This window comes from Abramis brama, assembly GCF_963993115.1.
Source record: "Abramis brama genome assembly, chromosome: 13".
NCBI lineage: Eukaryota > Metazoa > Chordata > Actinopteri > Cypriniformes > Leuciscidae > Abramis > Abramis brama.
This window is the reverse complement of record NC_139975.1, coordinates 12926800-12952488: the sequence shown is the minus strand read 5'-3', so window position 1 is coordinate 12952488 and position 25689 is coordinate 12926800. Positions and strand designations below refer to the sequence as shown.

The 25689-nt window shown below is 42.1% G+C and overlaps 1 long non-coding RNA gene across 2 annotated transcripts; it reads right to left on the bottom strand.

The window, feature by feature from the left end:
- Positions 1-11859: 11859 nt before the first annotated feature.
- Positions 11860-19285, bottom strand: LOC311094502. Of its 2 annotated transcripts, XR_014608678.1 has the most exons (8): positions 19048-19285; positions 18635-18740; positions 18431-18537; positions 18253-18323; positions 12710-12794; positions 12510-12604; positions 12298-12406; positions 11860-11994 (listed from the first exon to the last, which is right to left on the bottom strand). It is a non-coding gene; the product is annotated as an uncharacterized lncRNA (long non-coding RNA). The 2 variants fall into 2 exon arrangements; XR_014608679.1 differs by having other exon boundaries at positions 11860-12406; positions 19048-19279.
- Positions 19286-25689: the final 6404 nt, after the last annotated feature.

Sequence of the window (25689 nt, the reverse complement as noted above, 5' to 3'; positions counted from 1 at the left end):
CTCACGCATCCAGCTCCTCTGGGACTGGATGCTATGGTGCAGACGTGGCCGAGGCTACGTCTGTACGCTTTTCCCCCAGTTGCTCTGCTCCCGGGAGTTCTGGAGAGAGTTCGCAGGGACCGGGTTTGCCTGCTTCTTATAGCCCCGCGCTGGCCGGGCAGAGTATGGTTTCCCGATCTTGTGTCGCTCCTCGACGGGCCTCCTCTGGAGCTACCCGTCAGGAGGGACCTTCTGTCCCAGGCGGAGGGCTCGATATTTCACCCCCGCCCAGAACTGTGGAACCTGTGGGCTTGGCCTCTGAGGGGGCCCAGCTCATAGAGTCAGGTCTCTCAACTGAGGTTGTTGAGACCATTCTACAGTCCAGAGCTCCCTCCACGAGGAAACTTTATGCCCTGAAGTGGAGAGTCTTCACTTCTTGGTGTAGTGACCGTCGGTTGGATCCAGTCAACTGCCCAATTGGTACAGTTCTGGAGTTCCTGCAGGACCGGTTCACTGCAGGTCTGACCCCGTCCACCTTAAAGGTTTATGTGGCGGCCATAGGTGCTTACCACATTCCTTTGGGTGGAATGTCTGTGGGGAAAGACCCCTTGGTATCTCGTTTCCTTCGTGGCACTTGGAGGCTGAGGCCTGCAGTTCGCTCTAGGGTGCCACCTTGGGATTTGTCCGTTGCGCTGCAAGGCCTTTCCCTGGCCCCCTTTGAGCCCATTGAGGAGGTTCCTGAGAAGTTTTTAACTCTGAAAGCTCTTTTCCTTCTCGCTATTTCTTCTCTCAAGAGGATAGGGGATCTTCAAGCATTGTCGGTTGCTCCGTCATGCTTAGAGTTTGCTCCGGGTATGGTTAAAGCGTTTCTTCATCCAAGACCGGGTTATATCCCCAAGGTCCCCACTAATGTGGTCAGACCTATTGTTCTGCAGGCCTTCTGTCCTCCTCCCTTTCAAAATGCTGACCAGGAGGCTAATAATTTGCTTTGCCCTGTGCAGGCGTTAGACGCGTATGTCCACAGAGCTGCCCTGTGGCGTAAAAGTGATCAATTATTTGTGTGCTTTGGGTCTCCTAACAAGGGAGGTCCAGTGTCTAAGCAGAGGATGAGCAAGTGGGTGGTCGAGGCTATCTCACTTGCTTATGAGGCGGCTGGGCAGCCTTCTCCTATGGCTGTCCGGTCCCATTCTACAAGGAGTATGGCGGCCTCTAAGGCCCTTATATCAGGAGTATCGTTACAGGACGTCTGTGATGCGGCAGGCTGGTCCTCACCGCACACTTTCGTCAGGTTCTACTCTCTGGATCTAGACTCTGCTCCAGGGTCTCATGTTTTGTCTTCCTAGTGCTGCTCACCAGATTTCACACGGGACAGACACTTGTAGCTATGGAGGCGTTGGTATAGACGTTCCCCATAGCGTCATTCTCGACGCAACGCGAGTTCCCTTGAAAGGGAACGCCTCGGTTACGACTGTAACCTCGGTTCCCTGAAGAGGGAACGAGCGTTGCGTCGCCCTGCCATATCTCCTTCATGCCTGTCAGCCCGACTTCAGACTATACGAAGCTTTCGTTTTCTGTTTCAGGCCGGCTTTTATAGCTTCCTGGTACGTGACGTCACCCGCCTCTGACGTTCCGCCACACCATTGGACTGATTTTACATGTGCTTCAAGACGTCATCACGCAAAGCGTTCCCCATAGCGTCATTCTCGACGCAACGCTCGTTCCCTCTTCAGGGAACCGAGGTTACAGTCGTAACCGAGGCGTTTTCTTACATATAATGACATACATTAATGGCAATATCAGTTGAGTTTAAAAATACAGAATCTCTTAATTAAACAGTTGCTTCACACATGGCAGATAATTATTTAAACACTGGTAGCTTCAAGGCACAATTTTAAGTCTGATATCAAAAGAAAACATATCCTTGTAGTTAAAGTTTGCTGGTTTGCTATATGGAAATGTTGTTGGTTCAAACCCAGGCATGTGATACAAATATTGCTCCCTGTCAAAACTGGTCAGTGCTTTTGAAAAGCTTTTCACCTCCAGACGATCCAAAGACCTCTCTCTGCAAGTTTAAATAGCAGGTTGTGGGAATGTAATAGCTCAAAGACCTGCTTTTGCACCTGAATTTCCCTCAGGGATCAATAGTATTTATTTTATTCTGTGAAAAACATGGATATTGTGCTTTATCACAGTTGTCTCTGAGAGTAATTTAATTACTGCTTGCCCTGGGGCACTGTCCTTGCAATAAATGTAAAGTTTGTAACAGAAAGAGAATAAATATCCTAATGGATGTGAGTTCGAGCTGCTCTTACAAATGCTGTGGGTTCAATCTAAGTTCATGGAATGCAGGTTCAATCCTAGATAAGGCACTTGAGGTGTTGCAGTCACCGAGATGACAGTTCTTCTGCCTCGGAAAAAAAGCTGCCGATCCATGTGAATGTCTGAAATTGAACCGTTGTGCTGTTTGCCAGTCCGTGGGAAATAATCTGCGAGTTGAGAGTTGAGAGCTGTCAGAACCTCTCTTGAAAACTTACTAAAGCTATCTTAGATACCCAGTCTTATAGGGTGTAATTATGGTTGCGAGTTTGTGCCTTTCTAACCAATTATAACTGGGTTTGTAACTTATACCAATAGAATGTGGAATCAGCCCCAGGGAGAATATGAATATGATTAGGAACACGGGTCCTCTGTACTTTTGTACTGATGATGAGTCCTCAGTGGTATTGAATACAGGAGGTGTGTGTAGACCCCAATTATGCTGAAACTTGATTGTGTCAAGTGAAGCCAAGACCACTTGGTTAATGTGATTTTCTTTACAATACTGTTGTCATTCTAAAGTTGTTTTCCAAAACCTTGTGAGCTTCCTACCTAGACAGCATTTTAAGTCACATGTGGGGTCCCGATGTGCAGGCTATTCCAAAAACCAAGATTTAGTTTTTGATTTAAAAAGTTGTGTGTGTGTGCGTGTATACTGCTTAAATCATAACACTTAACTAGTGTTAATTCAATTTTTTTTTGTGCTAATTATTTTTTGGGGGCTGAATCAAAATGCTACATTGCATTTTCACAGATACCGCAGCGCAATCCCAGAATGCACTGCGACAAGTTAAATTTGTATGTTTTTATATTTATATGAAATTTTAAAAAAGTTGTATATTTTACTAACAATTTTTCTAGTGAATATTCGTGTGTGCTAAGCATTTTTCTTATTTTTTTTATTTTTTTTTATTTTCTTAGTTTAATTTTACTCTTTTTATGCATATTTTCACATTAGAGAGTTATGAGGTTCCTGATTTAAATAGGCCATATTATGCCCTTTTAGTCAGTCTAATGCCCAGTCGTGATTTTGTTTTTATGGTCAACTAAAATAGGTTTTCATGCTTGAATGTTCAAAAACACATTATTTTTCACATATTTTACATTGTTGCATTGTACGCTCAGTTTAGTTCTACGAAGGTTCTCATTCCAGCAAGCACAGTGTGCTCTGATTGGTCAGCTGGACCAGTGTGATGTTATCGGTCAGCCACTTCAAGTGTGTTTCGGAAATGTCAAGCCCCTTACCACAGCTGCGAGTTTCAACACACTACTGTAACTCAACCGGGTCTCGTCCCCCTTGTTTTGCGTATGCCTTGGACAGGGATTATTTAAATGAGTTCAGAAACAGTGCTTACTGATATAGAGAAAAAAACTCTCTTTGGAGTGGGCTTTGTGCTTTGTAACTTTGCAGACATTTTCTTGATTAAACAGCAACACACATGAAAGTGTAATGAAAGACCCACATGAAAAAATAAAATAAAATAAAAATAAAAGCATAATAGGTCCTCTTTAAAAGACAACTACCTGTATTGGCAATATAGAGAAAGGTATGCTGTAGATCACTAGTATAGATATTATTAAATAATATATATTATTTTAATTCTATGTAGTGACCATCCTGAAACATAGGGTAGCCTGATGAAGACCAGTCTGTCCTGCTCTGGGGTGGTACTGGGGGTGATGGGGTCTTGAACATTCATCTGTCCTGCAGGTCTGCTGTGACCTTCTCTGCAGTCAGGACACAATGCAGCGGATTTCTTCACAGCGTCTGTCAGCTTTGGCACATGACATGCCAGCCTGCAGCATGCCAATGGCCTCTCCCTTACAAAGCATTGAGTGCATGAAGCACGCTCTCACCCACACACCACTACTCTCTCAGGCATTGATTATATCCTTCCACAGACTTCTTGTGGTGTTGGGCCCTCATTTATCTGTCATGAAAATGAACCAGATCAGAATGGAGAAGTAAATAATTCTACATTTGAATTATTCTGAAGTGGAATTCTAAAGTATAATAGCAAGGTTGTATACTTATCTATGCTATCAGCGCTATAGAGGATTAGACAGGGAGATTGAAATTAAACTGTTGTGAGTTAGACTATGAATGAAAGACACTCGTTGATGCTTTCAAAACTTGAATAAGGCCTGTCAATGGCTTCTGGTGTTCTCATTCTCATTTGTTTTCTTTGATCTGGTGTAATTATCTTGACAACAGCCTTGATATCCAGCAGGAGTCCTCAACTTCGATCAAACAAATTCCAGGTTTTTTAAAGATTCATACAGCGAGAAAGCATTCACCACCTGTTTTTGCATGTATGTTCGCGTGCATATTATGCATTTATGCATGTTTTATAAGCTCACTCACATTTACTAATCATCTTTCTCTTTTACTGGTGATCTGTCTCTTGCTTTCTTATTCCTTACTGATTCTTTAGGTACAATCACCGAAAATGAAAATTCTATCATTTACCCTCATTTTGCTCCAAACCTGCATGGCTTTATTTGTTTTGTCGAAAACAAAAGGTGAGTTTTTGACAAATGTCCTGTGCCACACTTGAGAACAGGGGCTGTCAGATTCCAAAGTGACAATAAAAGTGGTCCATATGATTTGTGGAATATAAATATTCTATAAGTTTTATGTATGTTAAGTTTTTATTTATTTATTTTTTAATCCAATCAGTGTCCAGTATTATAATAGTTTTCATTCATATTTTCAGTTAGATTTTATTTTTATCATTTAAGTTCTCATTTTAGTTTGTGTTTATTTTTTTTGTTGTGCATTTCCTTTTAGAAGTAATTTTAGTCCTTCAACTTATTTCAGTTAGTTGCCAAGGAACATTTCGATTAAGTTATTTGTAGTTCTCGATTTTTCGATTAACTTAAATTTAGTAGTCCCATCTAACATTTATAATTTATTTCAGCTTTGTTTCAACTACCCATAAATATATTTTTTTTAATATAAAGTGTTACCTGGTTTTGTGAACTGGTTCAACTGATTAATTGAAAAGATCGAATTAAGATTAATTATTCACATATTTGCAACTTCACTCATGAAAGTGCTGAGAGCTAGAGTGGATGTCAAGATTTTCAGTGAATATCAACTATAAACCTTGGTATGTTTCTCTCACAAAATTATTATGACTTAAGAAAACTTGGATAAAAAATTGTAATGACTACTTTTATGATAATTTTAAGGTGCTTTTTTGTCATTTTGTATCCTGACAGTTCCAGTTCTCGTTCACTTTCATCATATGGATTTAACTTTTGCGTTCTACAGAACAAAGTTCTGAATGATGACGAAATTGTAATTTATGAGCAAAGTGAAACTGTCACGTCCTGCGAATGAGTCGAAACCTTCTTCTCAGGCAGTCTGTGCATGTGTCACTAATGAATCATTCGTATGAACTTTCAAAGCATATCTGAAATTACCCAATGAATAAATCAGTCTGTCCTCTTTCAACCAAGATCCCTCTTTCCCTGCTCCCACAGGACGAGGGAATTGGTCGACTGAGAAGAAATAGGACTCTCACGAAGTAAGCAGGAGCAGTGCTGGGAATATTATTCTGGATGCAGACGGATTAAAATGCTAAAGTGTCCAGAAGGATACATGGAGATAAAGAGCACTTTATACCATATTATCTCAGTAAGCACAAAAACACATATGGAATCATTATAGATTACTTTAAAGACACAAACAAACATGTACTCTTAAGCACTAGATTGAGCATGTTTTATGTCTATCAACCCTTGTGTCAGACCGGACAAGCCTTTAACACTACATATCCGTGGATGTTACACATTCTTAAGCGTACTGTCACAGCTGTAAACACGAGCAACACAACAGATTCCATCTGTTCTAAAAACGGCACTATAGGTTAATCTGTACTTTAAAAAAAATAGCTTAAATGCAATGTTACTTTTTCCTCCTTGTTTTTGCAAATCCTTAAGAACTTATTACTATAAGTACATCATCGTCCTTATTTCCGTTTATATACACTACCTTTCATAGTCATGTTTATTACTGACCAGTCTAGAAGCGTTCAACTGTATATGTGGCTATGTGTGTAACTGTGTAAGATTATAAAAACAGCTTAGACCCCTAAGAAACACATTACACAACATTAAGAGAGATTAAGACCCAAATCAGCCAAGGGTTGCCATGGAGACTTGGATCAAAGTTATTAATTTCTGATGAGCGATCTAGTCAGAGATTTGGTAACAGGGATTAGCGGAATCTTCCCCTCTTTTCCCCTCCTTTTAAACAGGACAGACACAGAAACAGATGTCAGTCTGTCTTTTTGGAGTCCTTTCTCTTCTTCACTATTTCCTCTTGAACTCAAATTTGGTCAGTCCAACCCTATTACGATCTATGCAATCTCATATTAATGTAGAACACTTTTTTTTGGTAATTATTATTTTAATTATTAAAAAAGTTTTTCATTTGTTATTATTTTGAATTATTAAAAAAAGTTCTTCATTTGTTAAAATGCTTGGTAAATCAGAGACAGCTGGTAAGTATTTGTGCACCTAAAGAGATAGTTTACCCAATAAAAAAATAAAATAAATAATTAAAATATGCAACTAAGTGGATTTATTTTTTAAGAATCCGAAGAAAATAATAATTTAAAAATAATACATGAAAATGATTAAACAATAAGTGTACTTGTCAAAATTAATAAAACATGCACTGCTGTTCAAAAGTTAGAGGTTGATAATATTTTTTTTAAAAGATTTTAAAAGGTGTATATATATATATATACACATATATATATATGTGTGTGTGTGTGTATATATGTTTGTAATTTGTTTGCAGATGGCACTTAGCTTAATATTTGATCTAATGCGATAAAATTTCGACATTTCTGGCTTAAGTGTCCTAATATTTTTGAGGCCACTGTATGCATCTGTAATGGAATCCAGTCATATTTATCATGCAGTAGCTTCTCTGATAACCAAAGAGATGAATTGATGTGTTTTCAGTCTGATGTTCTCACGGTGTCTCTCTGGGAGTCAATGTTAAGGCACTGCTTTGAAGATGAGGGCTCCAAATCAGTGTGGGAATGAGAGGGATGCTTTCTGTGGTCCACAGTGACTCCTCTTCTGATCTGTGTGTGTGTGTGTGTGTGTGTGTGTGTGTGTGTGAGGTCAGTGGCTGGTGCTGATTTTTAATCATGTAGGGGGTGTGTGTGTGTGTGTGCGTGCGTGCGTGCGTGTGTGTGTGTGTGGGTGTGTTTGACACTCGCAGTCTGTGGAATTCAGACAGGGAGTGGGAGTATTCTGGAAATCACAAGGAGTGGTTTGAAGGCCAAAGTGTGTAATTTTTAATAAAATACTTGCTCCTATCCCAGTTTAATATGCAGAATAAATATATAGGTATACTGTTTGAAGAGTGATTTCCCCCAAAAGTGCAATAGTGTGGCTCTGTGCCGCTATCAATCCATTTTTATTGTCAGACAGAGCGACTTTTCGGGAAACCTTTTTGAAAGTAATACTTATTTCTCAATTGAATTTGGAGATGCTATGGCACAGAAATTGCACAGTTCAGCTTGTAAAAACAGAGCTCCATTCTTAACCCATTCATTTAAGAAGAAAACACACATATGTGTGAGCAATGAACACTGAACAGAGCTTTATCAGCTTAAAAAAAAAAGAAAAAGAAAAAATAAGAGCTGCCTGCTTACATTTTATTGATCCCTGAGGGGAAATTTAGTGCTAAACGGCTGCAACATCAAACACAGAGTGCACAACACTTAGTTGCACACAAAGTTAATTGCATAAATCTATGGATAAGCAGGCTATAGACTCCTAACCCCCAAATGAACTTGCGTAAAAGAGTAGTTGAGGGTTACTCGCACAGTTCATTCAGATAATTCATCTTGAATAAATCAGCTACAGGAAGTCAAAGCTTTTATTTAGAGATGTTTTTTCCCCTTTGAGATAATCAGAGCTGAAGGCTAAAAAAAACTTTACTTTTCATAGCATATCCACAACCTTGCTTTTTTAGTCTTTATTATTATTATTATACTTATTTATTAATCCTTAAAGGGCCCGTATTATGGATTTTTGAAAATTACCTTTCATGTAGTGTGTAACATAGCTCTAAGTGAATGAAAACATCCTGCAAAGTTTTAAATTTGAAAGTGCACCGTAGTTATTGTCTTTCAAAAGTAAGAGTCGACACTGAGTCAATTAAATGAATCGTTTTTCAAATTCATATTGCCCGCCCACTTATTGCGCGCGCAGACACCAGGGAAAACTTGAACGCCCTCAAACCGGCAGCTGATTACTGTGGATACTGGATAGCATCATGTCGAGAAGATGCTGTGCTCTACAATGTGAAGGTAAAGCCAGTTTTTTTTTTCACTGCCCAAGAATGAGCATGTGATTCATCTTTACCATGATACCACAGCAGTATAATCCTGAACTTTTGACGTGTTCTCTTTATTTTACTGACGACTTCTCAAATCTCCGAGTTCAATGTAGGATTCGCAAACCACTTGCTCTCGAAAAAAGGTGTTAAAAATACTTAGTTTTGAGTTTTATATTGTATAGGTCTCCTGCTAACTGGTTAACTCACATTATTACTGTCTTACTGAAATTCTTCTGCTAATCAGTTGTGGCCCACTAATACCTTAAACTGTGTCTATTAATGCAGATTGTCGTTCTCACTACTTTGAGGAAAGATTAAGCATGGAGCAAGATCTGTTTTACCAACGTTTATGTTACATCAGTCATTCACGCTAGAGCTCGGCTAATGTATACATTGCATACGCACTGTTATTGATACAGTTTCCATGTGTTCACCACAATATATTAGAAAAATAGTCTGTAAATAAATTATTACAAGTAAAATAATCGGTTTGTTGATGGACATGCACTAGGGGTGTACATCATCGTCTTCATGACGATTCGATACAATACCGATTTCTTAAGCCAACGATTCGATTATTTTCGATACTTCAGAATTCCCCCTCAATACGATTCGATACAATTCAATACTAGATATTTTTACATGATATCTATTAAGTTTCAAATAAATCAACAAAAATAATAACTAATTTGCCTTTTATTGAGAATACAGAATACAATTGCATGTCACAAAGAAATTGTTTTTCCACCTCCACGAATGAGACGAGTGTTGTTCATTATGTCGCCTTGTTGAGGTAAATTGTAGTTCCCTTTCGTAAAGGGAACTCCCGCTGCATCGATACTCGATACTTTGGGGAATGCCTTCGGCATGTAGCGTCTGAAGTCAACTATGCAACTATTCCAATCTTGATTGGTGCAACGTCATTACGTCACCCGTGACGTTGCATGTGACGGTGATCCGGAAGCTATAAAACGGTCACAGGAACCAGGAAATGTTAGCTTCTGGTCTTCAGCAAGCGTTCTATGTTAACTTGTCTGTTCTATTTGGTGTTGTTTGTCCCGTGCAAGAGTATATATATATATATATATATATATATATATATATATATATATATATATGTATATGAAATGGCGGAAAAGCAGTTCAGGCAGTGTGCGTCCCCTTGCCCACGTTATTTAACTGAGGGTGACACACACTCGCTTTGTGTAGTTTGTCTGGGAGTGGAGCATGCACAGGCAGTGCTCGAGGGTGCTGTCTGTGCTAACTGTGAAACCATGCCCCTAAGAACGCTCCGCTCCCGGCGAGCTATGTTTAACGAGGCCGGCCAGCCTCGCGATCCCCGTGGATCAGGTCCCGCGTCTGTTGAGGCAGCGCGGTGTCTGCATTCATGGGGATCGCAGAGGGATCTAGTGGATGATGTTGAGAAGGCTTCGGCCCTTTCTCAACATTCTGAAGCTAGTTCCCTTAGTTCCGCTCAGGGTGCGGAAGCCCGCGCTGCGGCTTCTTCCGCCCCGGCAGTGGAACCGATGCTCGAATTATCTAGTTCCGAGGAGCTAGATATTTTGAGCATCGAGGCAGGGGAATGTGAAAGTTCGCCACCCCATTCCCCTGCCTTTGAGGAGCTGCTAGAGGTTGTGACTAGGGCGGTGGAAAAATTAAAGATCGATTGGCCACCGGAGATGCAGGAAGCGACTAAAAAAGCAAACTCGATGAGCGCTTCCTGCAATCTCGATCACAACCTCTACGTCGGAGTCTGCCATTCTTTCCCGATCTCCACACTGAGGTGTCGAGATCGTGGAATAAGCCCTTCTCCTCGAGAGTATCTGGCCCCAATGTTCATTTATATTCTAATATTATGGGGGCCAGGGAGGAGGGCTATGGGATGATGCCCAGGGTTGAAGAGTCGTTCGCATCTCATCTCTCCCCTGACGTTGCGTCATCCCTGCGGGCTCCGGCGCTTCCCACTAAGCCCTGCCGTACAACATCGGCCTTGGTTGGGAAGGCATATATGGCGGCAGGTCGGGCTGGTAGTTGTCTGCAAACGATGGGGCTATTGCAGGCATACCAGGCCGACCTCCTCAAGGAGGTGGACGAAGGCGGGGAGGTCGCCTACGACAACATCAGAGAGATGCGTCGTGTGGTTGACTTGTCTCTCCGTGCTACCAAGGAGACGGCCCGTGCCATCGGCCGCTCCATGGCAAAAAAGCAAGGGAACGAGACGCTGCATCGATACTCGATACTTTGGGGAATGCCTTCGGCATGTAGCGTCTGAAGTCAACTATGCAACTATTCCAATCTTGATTAGTGCAACGTCATTACGTCACCCGTGACGTTGCATGTGACGGTGATCCGGAAGCTATAAAACGGTCACAGGAACCAGGAAATGTTAACTTCTAATTGGTCAAAGCAAGTCATTCTCAGGGGCGTGAAAAAGTGTGGCCGAGGGATACCAAGGACGTTTTCCTTGCTTTACCCCGGTCATAAAGTAAAAAAGATGACTGTGAAAAATAGTAGAATTAAATTAAATACATTTATGGTGAGATTACTACAATTTATTTAATTAAACGCATTTATGGTGAAAGTACTACACTGTAAAACCCAACAAGTTAACTCAACTCAAACCGATTAAGGAAACTAATTGCGGCAAACCATTTAAGTTTTAAAATAAATACATATGAGTATTGTGAACTTATATATATATTGAGTCATATTCACTCATAATTTAGTGTTCGTTTAGTCATTCATTTTGAGTATATGTAACTTGAATATTTTAAGTTCATTCCATTTAAACTTTTAAAGTAATTTAAACCATTTAAACTAACTGGTTTGAGTTCATTTAATAAATCTAATCAAGTCATAACAACTATATAGCTACTCAAATGGTTTTAGGAAACCGATTGCGGTAAATGATTTAAGTTGATTAAACTCAAATTAATAAAGTTTTATAAGACAAAGGAAAAACATTGGTATAAAGCAGGGTTCCTCAAACTCGGTCCTGGAGGGCCACTGTCCTGCACAGTTTAGCTCCAACCCTGATCAAACACACCTAGCTGTGAGTTTCTAGAGATCCTGAAGACATTGATTAGCTTGCTCAGGTGTGTTTGATCAGTGTTGGAGCTAAACTCTGCAGGACAGAGGCCCTCCAGGACCGAGTTTGAGGAACCCTGGTATAAAGAAATGGTCAAAGAAAAGGATGCAGTTATTAATAGTATTTATTGAAAAATAATTTATTTTACAAAAGGTTCTCAGTGATGAATGTTGTGAAAGATGGTCAGTCAGTCTCCTCACTGTCCAAAATACAAAACTGCACATGACTTCTGTCTGGCGAACTGTGAATAAACAAACAAACAAAAAAAAACATTAATCTTCCACTGACAAAACTGGTTTACTCACAGCATAAATGCTAGAATAGAGGTTATGCGTGACGTCACCGTCGCCTAAGTGGCAAAAAGACTGAGCGGCAGCATTTGTTTTCACTATAAAAACACACAAACACATCTAAAATGGAAAAGAGCTTTGAGATTGACAGTACAACTAGATTTGACAAGATCCAAAATGACTTACATTGCATTTCAAGGTGCACATTTTACATTCTTATCAGTTCTCAGTTCTTGCTTTCCCTGGGAAATTACCTTTTTCTTTAGTCTTTGCCATGTGAATGACAGTCACTGGAGGATAGTCAGTCAGTCTTCTTACTGAAATAGATCCAAAAATGCGCAGGACACGTTTGTCTATTTTAAACTGTGAAAAAAAAAAAAAAAAAAAAAAAAATTAATACATTTTCCACTGACAAAAATGTAATTTACTCACAGCATAATAAATAGAATAGGTCAGTTTGTAGTACCTTTTTCTTTCATTTTTGCCACGTGAATGACAGTCGATGTGGAGGATAGTCAGTCAGTCTCCTCACTAGACCCTAAATTGCACGGAACACTTTGTCTATGCAAATACGTGAGAAAACACAAAGATATGAATTACTCTTACACTGACAAAACTGTAGTTTACTCATCATTATAAATGAGGAAATATGTCAGCTTGTATTACCTTTTTTTTTTTTTTCGTATGAATGACGGTCGGTGGTTGATAGTCTCCTCACCGATATCCAAAATTGCCCAAGGGACACATTTGTCTATGACAAAATGTGAGAAAAAACACAAAATATTAATTAGTTCCCTTTCAAGGGAACTCCCGTTGCGTCGAGAATGACGCTATGGGGAACGCTTTGCGTGATGACGTCTTGAAGCACATGTAAAATCAGTCCAATGGTGTGGCGGAACGTCAGAGGCGGGTGACGTCACGTACCAGGAAGCTATAAAAGCCGGCCCGAAACAGAAAACGAAAGCTTTCTGAGTCTTCAGTCGCGCTCTGTGTTGAATCTGTCCTTGTTATTTGGTGTTGTCTGTCTATATATATATATATTCAGTATGGCGAGCAAGCAGCAGTTTAGAGTGTGTGTCCATCCCTGCCCGCGTTATTTAACGGGAGGTGACACACACACTCTTTGTGTTGTTTGTTTGGGAGAGGAGCATGCCCAGTCAGCACTCGAGGGTGGTGACTGTGTGCATTGCTGTGCGCTTCCATTGCGTACGCTCCGATCCCGGTTGGCACGGTTCAATCCCGATCACGTTCCCCAGGGCTCTGGTCCCGCTGCTGCCGAGGCACAGCGTCGATCTCAGACCTGGGGTTCGCAAATGGATCTATCAGTGGATGTTGAGACGGGCTCTGCCTTATCTCAGCAACCTTCTGATAGATCCAGTGCCTCTCATCAGGGTGTGGAAGCACGCGCTGCGGTTTCTTCCCCCCCGATGGAGGCACCAATACTGCAATTGTCCAGCTCTGAGGAGTTGGACGTTGTTAGTGTTGAAGCTGAGTCTGAGGATTCGCCACCTCAGTCTCATGCTTTTGAGGAATTGCTCGATGTTGTCACGAGAGCAGTTCACAGATTATCTATTGAGTGGCCAGAGGATAGGCAGGACGTTCGCTCGAAAAGTAAACTCGACGAACGCTTCCTGCCATCTCGTGCACAGCCTCAGAGAAAAAGCCTTCCGTTTTTCCCCGATCTCCACACCGAGGTGTCGAGATCGTGGGGGAAACCTATGTCTTACAGAGTTTACACAACACAAACCTCTCACTACTCTTCCATTCACAATTATAAAGAGCATGGTTATGGGGAGATGCCGAAGGTGGAAGAGACGCTCGCGAGCTATCTCTCTCCAGCGACGGCATCTTCCTTGAAGGCTCCCTCTCTTCCCTCTAAACCAGTAAAATTTACTTCATCGCTGGTTCATAAATCATATGCAGCCGCTGGTCAAGCTGCAGCGTGTCTGCATACGATGTCTATCATGCAGGCCTATCAGGCTGAATTATTGGGGGATTTAGAGGAGGGCGGGGGTATTGGTCCAGACACAGTGGCTGAACTACGCAGAGCCACGGATCTGTCTCTCAGGGCCACCAAGGAGACCGCTAAATCAATCGGGCGGTCTATGGCAGCCCTGGTGGCCACTGAGAGGCATCTGTGGCTCAATCTGAGCGACATAAAAGAAAAAGAAAAACATGTTCTCTTAGATGCTCCGGTTTCCACTGATGGTCTATTTGGTGATGTTGTGAACAGTGCGATAGCTAAATCACAAGAGGCCTCTAAACAGGCAGTTGCACTCCAAAGACTTCTCCCCCGCCGTTCATTCTATGAGGCTGCTGAGCGGGAGCAGCCTCACTCCTCTAAAAAGAGCGCTAGCCATCGTGCCACTCAAAAACAGAGTGTGTCCTCTCGTGCTCCCCCACAAAAATCTCGGGGACACGGAGGGCGCTCTCAAACCCAGCAGCCCTCGAGGGGTAGAACGGATCTGCGGACCGTTATTACCGCCAAGAAGGCTGCTGGGAAAAAGTCCTGACGTCCGAGGGCTCAGGACAAATGAGGGTAGTCCCCCCCGAAGCAGAGCGGTTAACACCTCTTTTCACGGTGCCCGTCTCTCTTCGGTACCCTCAGGGGACCGTTCTGCCAACCCTGCCGCCTCAGGTGTTACAGGGCGCAGCGGTCTCCGGCGAGCACATATCTCAAGGACCACCCGGAAACGTAGTGGCCTCGGGATGCCCGCCCCCTCCGAGGAGGGTGTTAGAGCAGTCTGTTCGGTCGTTCCCTGCCGGTGCGCCGTTACAGGGCGACGAATTGACTACTCAACAACAACGAAATCCAGAAACCAGTCTCGAGAGGCTGGTACCTCTAGTAGAATCTTTGACAGCGTGGAAGCTACTGTCAAATGTTTCTCGTTGGGTCCTGCAGACCGTGGAAAAAGGGTATCAGATACAATTCAAAAAACGCCCGCCTCGGTTTATGGGGGTCCTGCCCACAGTGGTGGGCCCCGAGCAGGTTCTGGTCATGGAACAGGAAGTGAACACTCTGTTAGAGAAAGGGGCCATAGAATATGTACCTCCCTCCGACAGGGAAACCGGGTTTTACAGCCGGTACTTCATTGTTCCGAAAAAGGACGGGGGATTGCGTCCCATTTTAGATCTTCGAGTTCTGAACGATTCAGTCATGCAGCTCAAGTTCAAAATGTTAACATTGAGACAGATCGTGCCACAGATCAGGTCCGAGGACTGGTTTGTCACGATAGATCTCAAGGACGCATATTTCCATATTTCCATCCGTCCGTGTCATTGGAAGTTCCTGAGGTTTGCTTTCGGGGGCAAAGCATACCAATATCGTGTTCTTCCATTCGGCCTAGCTTTATCACCCCGCACTTTCACCAAATGCATGGATGCAGCTCTGGCGCCGCTGCGCCTCCAGGGTATTCGCATCATGAACTACATCGACGATTGGTTGATTTTAGCTCAGTCGCATCAGTTGGCGGTTCAACATCGAGATGTTGTTCTCGCCCACATGAAAGAGCTGGGGTTACGGCTGAACGCCAAGAAGAGTGTGCTTTCTCCTCTCCAGAGGACCACTTTTTTAGGCGTGGTTTGGGACTCAGTGTCGATGCAGGCGCGCCTGTCACCGCCACGTATAGAGTCCATCCTTGCAGCTGTGAAAAGTGTAAAGCTAGGCCAGCTACTCACTGTCAAACAGTTCCAGAGACTGTTGGGTCTCATGGCAGCAGCTTCCAACGTGATACCTTTTGGACTGCTGCACATGAGGCCCCTGCAGTGGTGGCTCAGGACCAGGGGGTTTTCCCCGAGGGGCAACCCATTTCGCACAATCAGGGTCACGCGGCGATGCTTACGTGCCCTGGTTATGTGGAAGAAACCTTGGTTCCTGTCCCAGGGCCCAGTGTTGGGAGCTCCTTGTCGTCGCAAACTGCTAACGACGGATGCTTCCCTCACGGGTTGGGGAGCGATCCTGGAGGGTCGCTCATCTCAAGGTCTGTGGGAAGACCATCATCGTTCCTGGCATATCAATCGCCTAGAGATGTTAGCTGTCTTCCGGGCTCTGAGGAGCTTTATCACAGATCTCAGGGGACACCATGTGTTAGTACACACGGACAACACGTCGGTAGTCGCCTATATCAACCACCAAGGGGGTTTGCGCTCGCGCCCGTTATCCAACTTGGCACGCCATATCCTCTTGTGGTCCCAGGGGAAGTTACTGTCACTCAGGGCAGCTTACATCCCCGGGGTCCAGAATATAGGAGCAGACACTCTGTCGAGGCAGGGGCCGAGGCCCGGGGAATGGAGGCTCCACCCCGAGGTGGTGGAGCTGATATGGAGGGAGTTCGGCCAAGCACAAGTGGATCTGTTTGCGTCTCGAGAGACGTCTCACTGTCCACTTTGGTTCTCCCTCACGCATCCAGCTCCTCTGGGACTGGATGCTATGGTTCAGACGTGGCCGAGGCTACGTCTGTACGCCTTTCCCCCAGTTGCTCTGCTCCCGGGAGTTCTGGAGAGAGTTCGCAGGGACCGGGTTTGCCTGCTTCTTATAGCCCCGCGTTGGCCGGGCCGAGTATGGTTTCCCGATCTGGTCTCCCTCCTCGACGGGCATCCTCTGGAGTTACCCGTCAGGAGAGACCTTCTGTCCCAGGCAGGGGGCTCAATATTTCACCCCCGCCCAGAACTGTGGAACCTATGGGCTTGGCCTCTGAGGGGGCCCAGCTCATAGAGTCAGGTCTCTCAACTGAGGTTGTTGGGACCATTCTACAATCCAGAGCTCCCTCCACGAGGAAACTTTATGCCCTGAAGTGGAGAGTATTCACTTCTTGGTGTAGTGACCGTCGGTTGGACCCAGTTAACTGCCCAATTGGTACAGTGCTGGAGTTCCTGCAGGACCGGTTCACAGCAGGTCTAACCCCGTCCACTTTAAAGGTTTATGTGGCGGCCATAGGTGCTTACCACATTCCTTTGGGTGGAATGTCTGTGGGGAAAGACCCTTTGGTATCTCGTTTCCTTCGTGGCACTTGGAGGCTGAGGCCTGCAGTTCGCTCTAGGGTGCCACCTTGGGACTTGTCCATTGCGCTACAAGGCTTGTCCCTGGCCCCCTTTGAGCCTATTGAGGAGGTTCCTGAGAAGTTTTTAACGCTGAAAGCTCTTTTCCTTCTTGCCATTTCCTCTCTCAAGAGAATAGGGGATCTCCAAGCGTTGTCGGTTGCTCCGTCATGCTTGGAGTTTGCTCCGGGTATGATCAAAGCATTTCTTCATCCGAGACCGGGCTATATCCCCAAGGTCCCCACTAATGTGGCCAGACCTATTGTTCTGCAGGCCTTCTGTCCTCCTCCCTTTCAAAATGCGGACCAGGAGGCTAATAATTTGCTTTGCCCTGTGCGGGCGTTAGACGCATATGTCCACAGAGCTGCCCTGTGGCGAAAAAGTGATCAATTATTTGTGTGCTTTGGGTCCCCTAACAAAGGAGGCCCGGTGTCTAAGCAAAGGATGAGTAAGTGGGTGGTCGAGGCTATCTCACTTGCCTATGAGGCGGCTGGGCAGCCTTCTCCTTTGGCTGTCCGGTCGCACTCGACGAGGAGTATGGCGGCCTCTAAGGCCCTTATTTCAGGAGTTTCTTTACAGGACGTCTGTGATGCGGCAGGCTGGTCCTCACCGCACACTTTCGTCAGGTTTTACTCTCTGGATCTAGACTCTGCTCCAGGGTCTCATGTTTTATCTTCCTAGTGCTGCTCTCTAGATTACACACAGGACAGACATTCGTAGCTATGGAGGCGTTGGTATAGACGTTCCCCATAGCGTCATTCTCGACGCAACGGGAGTTCCCTTGAAAGGGAACGCCTCGGTTACGACTGTAACCTCGGTTCCCTGAAGAGGGAACGAGCGTTGCGTCGCCTTGCCATATCTCCTTCATGCCTGTCAGCTCGACTTCAGACTTTTACGAAGCTTTCGTTTTCTGTTTCGGGCCGGCTTTTATAGCTTCCTGGTACGTGACGTCACCCGCCTCTGACGTTCCGCCACACCATTGGACTGATTTTACATGTGCTTCAAGACGTCATCACGCAAAGCGTTCCCCATAGCGTCATTCTCGACGCAACGCTCGTTCCCTCTTCAGGGAACCGAGGTTACAGTCGTAACCGAGGCGTTTTCCACTGTCAAAAAATTGGTTTACGTTACTCACAGCACAATAAATAAAGGAATAAGTCAGCTTGTATTACCTATTTCTGCAGTTGTTGCCATGTGACCTCAATCACTGATAATGATCCAAAATGGCTCGGGACACTTTTGTCTAAGCAAAAATGTGAGAAAACACACAGAAATTAATTAATCTTCCACTGAAAAAACTTAAGTTTACTCACAGCATTATAAATGAAGAAATAGGTCAGCTTGTATTACCTTTTTTATTTTGTTTTTGCCGGGTAAATGTCGGTCGGTGGACGATAACGTTATAGCTGCTAGTCTCCTCACAATATCCAAAATTGCGCGGGACACGTTTGTTTACGCTAAAATGAGAAAACACAAAAAATATTAATTTTCCACTTCTGTGGTTTACTCACAACATAATAAATAAAAGAGTATGTCAACTTGTATTAACGTTACCTATTTCTTTAGTTTTTGCCGTGTGAATGACGGTTAACGTTAGCACTAGTGGAGTCAGTCAGTTTCGTCCTCACTGATAAATATCCAAATTTGCGCGGGACACGCTCTGTAAAAATGTGACAAAACGCACACACATATAAATTACTGTTCCAGTGACAAAACTGTCGTGTACTCACAGTACAACTAACTTACTGCCGCTGATTAAAAAAAATCTCTAAGTTAGTGCTAAATGCAATGTCGCGTTGGCTTGGCGTTTCTGTGACGTGACACAAATGGCATAACTTAGTCTTATTACAGTAGTTAGTAGCCTACGTTACTTTAGCTAGTCGGTCTTCTTAAGATGAAGAGTAACGACAATACAACATTAAACGTACAAGTGCTCTAAAGAGGACGAAGCATTTTGCCGTGCTTACCTGTTAAATCTCTCCATGGCCGCCATTCTGTTCCGACTCCGAGTTACTTCGTGTGTGAGCTGAGCTATGGGGGATGGGCAGATTGAAATAAATACGCGGGGTTTTCCGGTGCGTGAGGGAGAACGCCGTAGAGAGACCTAAATGTAGGCTTCAAATGAAGCAGAAAATGTTAAATGTATTTATTTAAGTGTTTATTTCATCTCCTTATACAAAAGTAATTTTTTGAAAAATAAAATTTAAAAGCTAAAATAACAAATAGGTTATTCATAACTTATTCGGTTTAAGTTCTGCTTAATACATTGCAGTTTTTGAGTTAATATCACTTTTTTTAAAAAATAAGTTAAATGTACTCATTTAGTTTAGTAACTTTCAGTCTTAGGTTTTACAGTGTACATTTTCATGTCAATCTATGTTAATTTTGACCACGAAACATGCGCTGTCACTTTAATTCAGCGCGTGCAGCACAGAAAAAATAGACTCGGTGCGGAAACGATCGCTGCACTGTATACGCGCTGCTCCTGGAATGGATCGACGGACTGCAACCGCGTGCAGTGTGAAAGCTCTAACCTGTTAACATGGGTACATAAAAAAATACGCACCGCATACGCACTGCAAACGGAGTATGTGTGAAACGGGTGTTACAATAAAGTGCAATCAGACAAACGGCAACATCTCTTACCACTGCTCCATCTGTTTTCCTGAAGCCAAAATACTTCCACACCCATGACTTGACGCCGACTGGAGTGTTTAACATTTCACTTTCATTACCAGCTCGCTCTGACGGTTCCATTTCTCTTGAAAGAGAGATTAATAAATTAGTATTCTATAGAATATTATTATTATTGGTCATTATATATATAGTTGATTCATTATGACATCACATTGGATCATTAACAGCCATACTATGAAATCACTCTATAAAACTTATAAAACAGTCTTATAAAACTTCTGTTGATTGGCTAAAGTACAAAACGGGATTAGTTTATACAATTCAGCTACCATTAAGACCAGAACAAAACTGTTACATGACATCAAAAATAAAATATATTTTTGAATATCATGCAGTCACCATGAAATCAAAATGATAAGTTATTTATCCATGTGCCCTCATAATCTTAACTTACCCTTTCTCTTGTATGTGACATCTTTTCTCTTCTCTGATGACGTGTTTACTGGCGCGAGGGCGGGACAATCTGTCACTCACATGACATCACAGCAATAATTCAAAGGCTAAGTCTGGCTTAAAGGAGCCTTATGTAAGATTGTGGCCAAAACTGGTACTGCAATCACTTTCAAATTACTGTAGAGCGGTGTATCCCCTCCCCCTCCCCCCTGACTCGAGGTTGCCAGATAGGCTGCAGGATCCAGCACGAACGTTTGTAGCTGCAGCTGTGGTAACTAGAGCTGAGCTGGCAACCCGGATGCCGAAACACTACTGACTTCGTGATTGGTAGATAGGTGGAGGGTGGCGCTTCAGGCCAAAACACAACATGACAACATCAACATCAGTTGAGGGCTGCAACTTCACTTTTTAAATGACAATATCCTGGCCGGACTACTGTTGTCAGTGATATAAGTATTTGAAATGAACATGATTTCTTAATGTCTAGTGACATATCAGAGCCATTTTATGATTAATTGAAATACATTTCTTACATACAGCTCCTTTAAGTTTTGTTCATTTAAGTTTGTTCATTTATTTATATTAATAATTAATTATACTCAGTTCTTGACTGAATTCCAGGCCTTTGCTTCACATTTCATATGGAAAAACAGTAAGTACTCAGCTTGGTTAAGTGTGTGCATGTGTGTTTGTGTGTGTGAGTGTGCACGCCTGTCACAGAGCACCTCATCTCAGGGGTAGCTCCGGATGCTTTTTGCACTGAAGTGACGGATCTCTATCACACCCTGTCACACACAGTCACACTCGCACCCTTTGCCTTGGTCCACGCTCTGTCCCTGCATGCCCCATCTGTGTGTGCATGTGTGATGGTGATGCTCTCAGTGTGTGTGAGTGTGAGGGATGTCAGATGTGCCCCATCTGCAACATATGAGTTGTGTAATAAGCTCGCTCAGAGCCAGGCAAGGTGAAGGACAGCAAGAGTGAAGAAAAGTGGGAAAAGAGAGTCAGAGAGACAATCTGAGGCTTCTCCAGACATAACTGCATATTCATATCTCCAGAACTAATCCTTCGACAGTGGTCCGTCTCCTGTGTGTGAACGTATGCCACCTGGCCTGATGTGATGGTGGTATCAGCCTCTCAATCACCTCTGCAACAGGCAAACGGTAAAGACTCTCTCGCAGGCACAATAATCCTGCTTTAGACATGCGCTGACACACACGAGTCCCAATGTCTCAGTTTTATCATATTTAAATCCTCAGCGACGCATTGCTCTGATTGTCTCTGCTGTGTCTCTGCTCCTCTCAATGTTGATGTTGAACTTTACACTCTCAGATGGCTCATTCAGCACCACCGAACCACGCTACACCATTTTACTTGTGCTAAAAGTATCCCTGGAGAAGTTAAGACCATCGCATGAATTATACATAGGGTATAAACATTGCCATAATGCTCTTATTATAGCAATCAGCCCGGCCAAGATATTCTGCACCCAACGTGCTGACTTCCTCTATATACGGTATAGCTACAATTACCGAGCTTGAGATAAAGAGATAGGCCTCATGGATAATGCTGAGAATTTTCACCTCTTAATCAACCCTCCCTAGCATTTTTGCCTCTCTTTCGTTCCTCCCTGTCTTTTTCTCACTTTCTCAAGCAGATGTTTTTTTTTTTTTTTTTTCTCCTGTCCTGTGGGCTTATAAATGAGAACGGCTGCAATCTTCATCTTAAGCTCTGAGAAATTGCATTCGTAAGAGCGTGTGAATAATACGGCTGCTCCCATGCCAATGCCAAGATCTTCTTACTCGTATTGACAAAGACCTCACAAACATGGTTGGAGTGCGGAAAGGAGGGTATACATGATTTTTAAATGATTATTGTCTCATAAAAATATTACAAATTATTTTAATTAAAATGATAATTTAAGGAAAAGCAAAATAGTTTAAACCAAATGAATACTTTCTGAAATTCATCTTAATTTTTTATTTAATTATTTATTTTTAAATTGTTGAGGTGATAAAATAATTTTATAATTAAACATTTTGTATTAATTAACAAAATTATGTAAAATAGAATGACTAGTGTTGCTAGTGGTCTCACATTTTTGGATCTCACTATATAGCTACTGAAACAGATCCCTCTGATTTCCTTTGTCACACTTGACAGGTCTTGTTTTTCTTCATTTCATCTCCTTTTATCATTGCATTTATTGGTTGTTACATACATGGGAAATGAAAAAATAGAAATACACCACATAAACACATCAGTCCTTCTGGCTGATAAAGACTGAAATATGTTTTCGTAGAGATCCAGCTGATTTTAGTCTGGAAGCGTCTTGGATCCTCTCTTGGGGGAAGGTTGTGTCTGACTGTATTGAAAAGACAGAGTTCTCTTTATGCAGCCGTTTGCCAATATTAACTTAAAATGAACTCTTTGAGGCTTGCAGTGGAATTTGTAATACCTTTTTATGCTCAGTACTCCTGGTTATTTATTATAAAATTTCTGAGAAAACAAAACATTAAAAGTGTAACAAGTAGGAGATATATATATGACCAAAGGGATATTTTTTCTTATGTGTCATTATATTTAAATCCAGAAAGTATTTTATGTCTGATAGAAATATAAAAATCAAAGAAAAAAAATAATGAATTAAAAACAGTTAATGAGGACTTTTACAAGCGTTCCAACAAGCGCAAATTGTAGGTGCTCAAAAGAATCCATGAAACAGGGTTTGCTCTTTCTTTTTGAAGTAGCTGCTTAATTATGCTGAAGGACTTTGTCTTCTCAATCAATCTCAGCTAAGACTTTAACGGAAGCATAAAAAGATTAGTAGGAGTATGTTAAAGTGCATTGTATAATTCATGGTGCTTTGCAGGTACTTTTAAGCGTCAAAAGCTTCTGTGGGTGTCGAGCTGAAGTCTGCTGGCAGGAGGTTGACTTAAGATGTTAGCACCAGCTTGAAAAGTCTCTGAGCTTTGCAAGCGGTTCGGTGTTGTTTTCAAACAGTTTTCATTTAGAACATCAGATTCAGTTTGATTAAGAAAAACTACCAGAGAATCTTTGTAGAGGGTGTATGTTAAGGGTTTCGGTGGTTCAAACGCTGCCAAAAAGTCTCGAGTCTCCCATGCCTATGCTTTGAAGAGCAGGAGAACACTTTATCAACTTGACTGCTTTTTTCCTCTGTAATGTGATCCACACGGTTATGTGAAAGCACATAGTCATATCTGTTCTCTGTCACTCTCTAATGTGAAATATGAGGGGAGACGTTGCGTTGATCCACTCTAATTGTCTGGAATGTTCTGTGCTGATTAGGAATTTATACTTTCAAATCCCGGCGCTCGCCAACTCACATGTGCGTTAGGCAGTGTCTGTACTCTGTACCCTGTCTCACAGTAATTTAGCGAGCTGAGGTGTAACCTGTGACGCATGACATGTTCAGCAAAGATGAAAATGGAAACTCAAAGGGCCAGAATCAAATTGGTAATACTGGCTTTATCAGCGCAGACTGTCAAATGACAGCTTAAACATATGTAAGACTGATAATAAGAATGTTGTAAGAGGACAGAGAGGGTTCCAGGAACCAGTTTGGGACTTATCATTCAGTTATGAGATATGAAATTAGATGGATAACACACTGAGGAAATGAGGAAATGTCTCTCAAGCGACATTTATCCGTGCACATTGGTCATTTTTACCTTGTTTCAGAGAATTCTTGAAGCATTGGTTATCTTTGAATGTTATGTGTGGCTATATGGTGCCATTTTTAATTAAAGTAGACCTTCTGTATGAATGCATGGTAAATTGCTCTGTAAATTGCATGGGCAAATATGTATACATAATACAACATGCATGTTATCATGCAAGCATGTGCTTTTCAAAGGTTTTTAAAGGGGTCATATAATGGTACATGCACTTTTACAAGTTGATTGTACTGAAATGTGTGTTGGCAGTGCCTGTACACAACCATCATAAAATGATAAAAATCCATCCAGTGTTTTTTTTTTAAATCTTCTTATATGTTTCCTCCTGTCTCAAATCAAGCTGTTCGATATTGTGACGTCACAATATCGACGCCCCTCCCACGATGGGTGATTGACAGCAGCGTTTCAAACACAGACCCGCCCTCGTGAGCGAGCTGTCAATCATAGCGTTCATTGTTGATAGCTGGAGTGCTGAGTAGAATGGCGTCTAACGATTGTGGTGTTCTGTTCTTGGGTGTAATAACGAACACAGCAGTCATATTGATGATGTTTCTAAATCCGTACAGCTGAAGACGCAGTGGCTGAGTTTGTTTTCGAAGGGAATATTCCCCACGATCAACGTCAATGCTTTCATGTTTGCGCGAATCATTGCACCAGACTCGAGACTGCTTTACAAACCAGGGTCAGTATAAAGCTGTTTTTGCTAAGAAGCTGCTCCAGAAAAAAGGATCGTACCAACTATTCGTGTTCCTGCTGAACCTCCAGAAGAACAAGTGAGTGTAACGTTTTATTGACCTTTATATTAATCTTTATATTAATCTTTGCAAATAGCTTGCATGCTTCACGATGAATGTGGCTATTTTTACACTCAGGGAACATTATGGCATGTTTTCTATGTACGACGTTCTCAATATAATTCATAATCCCACGTTTATAATGAACAACGCGTTATGGTTTTTGTATTATTATTTTAAACGGTGTATGCACAGAACAGAGGGGCGGGGTGAGCAAAGCTCATTATCATTTAAAGACACATGCACTGAAACGGCGTGCTGAAAACAGAGCTGTTTTTGACCAGGTAAAATTAGTGTTTTCTTACAATACTAATGAGAATTTTTAATTAAAGTATATTACAAACTTTTAATTTAGACCCTAAAGAATCATATTAGCTTGTACAAAAATGACATTATATGACCCCTTTAAAATAAGTATCTTATGGTCTCCAAGGCTACATTTATTTGATCAAAAATACAGTTAAACAGTAATTTGGTTAAATACTATTCCAAGTTAAAATAACTGTTTTCTATTTTAATATATTTTATAAAATTGAATGTATTTTTCATTATCTAGTTATCCAGTCACGTGATCCTTCAGAAATAATTCTAATGTGCTGTTTTGATGTTTTAGAAACAATTGTTATTATTATTAATGTTGAAAACAAGTGTGCTGCTTAACATTTTTGTGGAAACCATGATGCATGTTTTTTTTTTGTTTTTTTTAGGATTCATTTATGAATAGAATGTTTAAAAGAACAGCATTTTTGTAATAATCTAAAAAGAAATTAGTCACTTTTTATTAATTTAATGCATCATTGCTGAATGAAATTATTGATTTTCTACTAAGAAATGTAACAGGTAGGTGTCACGAACACACACGGGGAACAGGAGGATCCAATAGCAGTAGTTTATTAAATGTAATCCAATCTCGTAGTCATCCAAGCAGGGGGTCAAAATCCATATATTCCAATCCAAACACGAGAAATAATACAAGAACAGGCAAGGAAAACAGACTTCAAAAGTGCAGTGACATACAACAAGGACT